The sequence below is a fragment of the Mytilus edulis genome, chromosome 1, assembly GCF_963676685.1.
Source record: "Mytilus edulis chromosome 1, xbMytEdul2.2, whole genome shotgun sequence".
NCBI lineage: Eukaryota > Metazoa > Mollusca > Bivalvia > Mytilida > Mytilidae > Mytilus > Mytilus edulis.
The window spans coordinates 1345626-1352418 of record NC_092344.1 but is presented as its reverse complement, the minus strand read 5'-3'; the positions used below and the strand labels follow the sequence as shown (position 1 = coordinate 1352418).

Here is a 6793-nt window from a genome sequence, read left to right as displayed (position 1 = left end):
GCCAGGTCGAACTAACAACACACACAAAAACAGACAAAACTACTAAAGCAATGTTGAAAAAGACAAACAAAAGAATACTTTAACTCGAAATTTAGATTAAAAACAAACGGTCAGTACCCTGATTCTATACTTCTAGACTTCGTTTAAATATTTGTGAGATTGACACGAATATTTATCAACAGGGTATTGGCAACTTCCAAATACCTTTTTAGAAAAATGACGAGACATGTGTCGACATACCGCTGGTTCATAAACTTTCTGCTTAGGTACTATACTATAATAATGTATTGACACAGGTCAATGCAGGTTTTTTATTTCATTTTTAAATTGAACACATTCTAATCATGCAATAAGCATCTTTATCTGTGTATAACACCTACTGATATCGCAGTAAACTAATGTTTTTCTTTGTCGAATTCTTCCAGAGTAATTGCTCCATCTTTATCTTCATCCATGATTGACCAATGATCAAACATAGTTGTGTTGTCCGTTATATCCATCTGTTTCAAGGCTTTAATGAACTCAAACTGTTCAATCAATCCATCACTTAAAGGTAAAGAAAGAGTAAGATAATACTTTTTACCAAAAATAGATCTTAAGATTTATCTTGATATATATTGCAATAATGAGGATAATAAAAATTTTCAGAACATTGATAAAACATTAGTTGGACTTTAGTACGCACTACAGCTTTTGCATTTGAGTAAAACTATTACTTTTCTTCATATTATTTGACGACCGTGATTTCAATTTTAAGTAGTTTGGAACAGGAGTAAATCTTTTTTATATTTTATCATATTTAATGAGTAATTTAGGATATATATATAATGCAATGTTTGTCCTGGTTTATTTGTGTAATATATATGTAATTATGTATATTTAAAATAGATATATAGAAATGAATATTGATCAATATGTAGTAATAAAACAAATAGTCTAATTAAACCAATATCAATATAAAAGAAAAGAAGTCATTAAATGAAAGAAAAATAACCATCCGTTCCAAAGATACGCTTTAGTTTTATTTGTAAAGCGTCCTTCGTTTGAGTAAATGGAATTATGAGATAAAAAAAAATATGATAGCAAAAAATCAACAACAAACAAATAGTAGTCAGTACTAACCTGTTGATATCTAGACTAGCAAACTTTATGTTTGCAGACATGTCAATCTCATCAAACGACACATCACGTCGTTTCCTTTTGTCATCTTCACAATAACATCGTGCCCTCCATTCATATCAATATTCACCTCTTGGTTCTCTTCGGCAAGTGCATGCACAGCCGAATATGTTACATGAACGATATCCACATCTCGGTGTAGAAAGCGTGCAGTCTGCACAATATCTTCCATGAACAGGGTTACAGCAAGCCCCGTATGCCATGTCCATGATGATACAGCAAAGAACAAACGAAAGCGTCATTCGTATTATTAGAGACATCTACAATACAAAAGTGAATTATAAACTAACAAATATATAATGTATTTGACTTTTCTAGTGCTGTTATTACTAGTAATGACATATATTTCCGTTATGCAAAATGTTTCTTAAATATCATAAAGAAAGGCAGAAGACAAAAGTAGAACGTCCAAATTATTAAAAAATGATAAAAGATACCAGGCATATAATCTGGTCAACATTGTAGTCATACACGCTTTTTTGAAAAATCACAGATTTAAGACTGTTTACAAAACTTTGATTTTTTCGAAACACTAAGGATTTTCTTATCCCAGGCATAGATTACCTTAGCCGTACTTGGCACAACTTTTTGGAATTTTGGATCCTCAATGCTCTTCAACTTTTTATTTGTTTTGCTTTATAAATATTTTGATATGAGCGTCACTGATGAGTCTTATGTAGACGAAACGCGATTCTGGCGTACTAAATTATAATCCTGGTACCTTTGATAACTGTAATGAAATATTGAACTTTTTAAGAACAAAACAGTCATCTAAGAAGAGATGTTTGTTCTTAACTACTCGAACAGTTTCAGTGAAGAAATATAAACTATTTTAAGGGAAAATTGTGGTCATGATATTTATTTACTTGTTGATCTCATTTTTGTCATTGTGATTTCATTATCAATGTGATTGGAAATACTAATATACATATCTGAAACTTAAATAAATCATTAGACATGCTTTCGATTCGTACTGAACAAAATGAGAAAATGAGAAAAAAGGTAGACGTAGTATTATTCATATCATGTATTAGTTAATACCTAAAGCCGAATGTTTAAACAGTAGATGAATAACAACGAATGTAAAGACAAACGCATTCCTGACATGGGCTGATTACAATAGCCAATATTGCCTCACATGAGTCACACGAAATAAACAAACTAGAAACTGATAGATACCATAAATGAAAGGATTACATACATCTATACTTCTGAAATAACGAGGTCCAATTTGTTAGCCGACATGACGTAAAAACGACGAATCAAGCATTACACCATTCCAGGCCTCTTTCGTTTTTTCATAATCATTTTTTACAAATAATAATGAACAATGTTGAAAGCTTGTTTTGATTAATAAGCCATACGAATACAGACCAAAACAATACGCAGATACCTGAATTCAGTCACGGACCAGCAAATGTGCTCTAGTCATAACTAAAGTACTAGTAATGAAATTAAAAACTTGAACTTATTATCCCTTAATTGAATGGTATCGATAGAAAGTTATATTAATAAAAAAAAAAATTAAAAAAAACGACTGTGAAAATATACCATATATTGACGATAACATTATTGAATAAAGCCTTCAGTTTTAAAAAATCAGCTTCGATCACAGATTTAAGACTGTATTTTCAGCATGGAGCCTATAACGTTGCATGATGTCATTATGCTTAAATCATGTTAGAATCAACAAACAAACAAATATTTTATTTGCCAATCATGTTGCCCAAAAATAGAAGAATTATAATTCTCAAACATAATATAAAGTAAATGAAACATAGGTTAAACAAAGTATACAATATGGTTGATTTTGATTTAATTGATTAATATTAAACAGGTCGGGACCACTACCTTATATGGAAATGCATAAATTAGCATACTTATGTTCTCGCACATGTAATTGTTTATGTACATGTGACGCAATTTTTTTTTACCTAGGTTTTTGACCAATCCACTAAATGAGTCACAATGCATGATGGACTACTACGTGTTTACAATCAACCAAGAACACGTGTTATTTACTGAAATACAACACATTTTTTCGTGCAATGCGGGATTCACAATTTCGCTTAGTTTTTCATTTTGTGTATCTTCATTTATAGTTCGTAATATAAAGTATTACTTCCATGCTCAGATTAACGAAGAGTTGTTTCTATGCGAAGAAAAAAGGGTTTGAATTACCCGATATATAGCCATTAACATGTTTGATGATGGCACAGAGATTTCATGTATTTGTCCACCAGAAGCAACGAAACAACAGCGAAAAAACACAATTACCCATGAGACAAACTTACTGGTGTAAAGTAAGTTGTCGATAACAGCCCCGGTGCTGATATTCAAGAGTACAGCAGTGTTCGTATAGATAATTAAAGGCATATGTAGGATCCTTGAATTTTGTGTTCGTAAAAAAGGCGAAGAAATATTTACATACATGGCAGTGTTAACAAAATCTATAAGTATTTTTGTTGGTCACATTTCAGTACATGGGACTTCCAAGCTGTTTCCTTTTTTTTAAGGTAGTGAAGTCAGCAACTGTAGTTTCAGTTTGTTCGTTTTTTAACGGGCTCGGACATTTGCCAAACTGAATAAAATCATTACAGCTGATTTCTTAAACCTGTAAAGTAAAACTTTGGTTGGCTTGCTTGTTTTGTTTGTATAGTTGTTTATACAAGCTTTGAAAATAAGATTGACATCTTTAAACAATATATATATATATATATATAGAGGCATAGTTTAACTTGTATATTTTATATTTTGTACAATATGCAAACAAAGCAAGCAAAGCAAGCAAGCTAACCAAAGTTTTGCTCCACATGCATTAGGAAATAAGCTGTAATGATTTTATCCATATGTGTATGTGCGAAAAGGTGGAAAAATTGATATGTTTTGTGAAAATTGCAGCGTTGGATCTATAATAAAAAAAAAATGTGGTATGATTGCCAATGAGACAGCTGTCCACTAGAGACCAAAATGACACAGAAATTAACATGTATAGATCACTGTACGGTCTTTGACAATGAGCAAAGCCCATACCGCATAGTCAGCAATAAAAGTCCCCGATATGACAATGTAAAACAATTCAAACGAGAAAACTAACGGCCTTAATTATATAAAAAAAAAATGAACGAAAAACAAATATGTAACACATGAACAAACGACAACCACTGAAATACAAGCTCCTATACAATATATATATTTTTGATGGGATAGATGTTTTTTTTTTTTTTTTTTTTTTGGATTGTTTTACACAAGTAATTTTTGGGTCATTAATAGCTTACTTTTCAGCATTGGACCTATGACTGCTTACTTTACTAAATAATGTCTTTGTTGGAAAGATGTCTCATTTGGCACTCATACCTCATCTTCTTATTTCTATATACAAAGCATGTTTTAGAAGAAAAAAATAATAGGTAATATGGTACCCACTATGATCCAGAGACTTTTAATATTGGAGATATTTTACATAAGAAAAATATGTCAACAGGACAGCAGCCGAACGATAAAAAAACCTCTGAGTTATATTTTGTGATAAAATTAGCAACAAACGGATATTATCGATGGATGAAACTATAAAAAATGTATTGAGCTATATACCGTACCCGCTCAGTGGCGGATCCAGGGGGATGGACCCCCTTTTTTGGGCGATCAGTGCATTTGGATGGGGACATGTAGTTGGAACCCCCTCCCCTTTTGTCCAGGGTTAGGATCCCCCTTTTTTAAATGGCTGGACCCGCCCCTGCCGCTTTCATAACACTTCTTTTTAGCATACTGAATATTATGATGTTCTTACTATTAGTTCAGGTCCTGATAAAAAAAAATACACATTCAGTACAGAAATAAGTGTGTCAATGAAAGTTTCGTGTTTTTCTAGGCAGAAATGATTTTGCAATGACGGCATTATACAGGTTTAAAAGAGCTCAAATGATTTTCTTACTGGACAGTGGTCACTTCATTGGATATTTCACTGTGTCATGTCGTGAAATTAATGTAGGTCAGGGGCGGATGCAGGAATTTTCGAAAGGGGGGGTGCTAACCCAGGGCAAAAGGGGGGTGCAGGGGGGGGGGGGGTGCAAAACATATGTCCCGATACAAATGCATTGATCGGCAAAAATAAAGGGGGGGTGCGCACCCCCGGAACCCCCCCCCCCTGGATCCGCCACTGTAGGTTCAATTCATAACAATGCACAAAACCGGTTCAACTACTTTTGCAAGGCGAAAAAGAAAGTCGAATCGTGAAGCCAATAAACAATATTTTTTTAATCTGAGCATGTAAATTGAAGATTACGTTATATATTTTGCATTAAATATATTTGCAGAATAAAAAATTTGGAAATGAGAGTCCCAGACAATATATTAATTGACTGTTTTCCCACTAATTCCACGTGTTTTAAGTAGTAGTTTACTCGTAGTAGCCCACAATGCATTGTAGTTCATTGAGTCGATTGGTCAGTTTTTCAAGGCCATATTGGCCTTTTGTTTTGGAAATTACTATGCAAATATATTCTGACGTCAGAAAATCTAGAGTTCTCGACCTGTTAAAGTCATATGAAACCTCAAATTAAAAAAAATATGCATATGTTTTTTAAAACTAAATGGATAGTTTTCATTATACAACTTATTTCTGAGGAAAATTCTTTAATTTGTCCACATTTAGAAGAAGTTTACTTATTTTTAATTGCTTGCTGCCAGGAAGCAATTCACCTACATATTTTCCGTATGCATTGTGACCTAAGCGTGACCCTCCTCGTAAAAATCCGGTGATAGCAATACGCAGGAATCTGTCATTAAAATAAACAATTACCTGATTGTATATGTTAAACACGTGCTAGTTACCCATGCTTTTTGTTGATTATTTACTATAAGGTGACAATCGGTAAACTTCGGCTTCAAAACACGGCATTTAATGAGTAGCCATATTTGTTAAATCATAACAGACAGATAGAAAAAAAATTGACGATTATACGATATATTTGAGTAAAAAATGATAAAATCGTGCACAGAAGACCAAGTTTATGATATATACATGCATTGGTTCAAGAATTGGATGAACATTATTTTTCACCAGTCACTCGTTTCTTATGACTTTAACTATCAAAGTAAATGAAGTAAGAAATTTGTAAAAATAAAAATATATAATATGACCCATTGTCTGTTACTCTAGACCCTTTTTTGGACAACACAGTATATGTTTAAATAGAATTGTTTCCTGATCAATTCGTGTATGTTAATATTATAATATTACAATGAAATATATTTCACTTACGTTTTCGATTCACTGGTTCAAGAAATGAGCAACAGTTAAAAATGAAAACTCGTAATTATACCGATCTGTAGTATCTACAAGGTCAAAAGTTAATCATACACTTAGTATGCAAGTGGAAAATTTGAATCATGTGCCCCCAACATTTTCTAAAAATTGTGGATACAAATTAACATACAAAGAACGAAATTCTGTTCTATGCGTAGGTTTTGTCGTAAGTTGTTTATTTAATCATTGACACGATTTTACAAATTTAAGCTCCAAGGTAACACTTTATACAGATTTCTAAGAACTCTTCGAATACTTAGCTGTTGATAAATTTTAAATAAAACAAACACTTGATAAATAATCGTT

General features: G+C 32.3%; 1 pseudogene; it reads right to left on the bottom strand.

The window, feature by feature from the left end:
* Positions 1–280: 280 nt before the first annotated feature.
* Positions 281–6529, bottom strand: LOC139519018 (uncharacterized; annotated as a pseudogene).
* Positions 6530–6793: the final 264 nt, after the last annotated feature.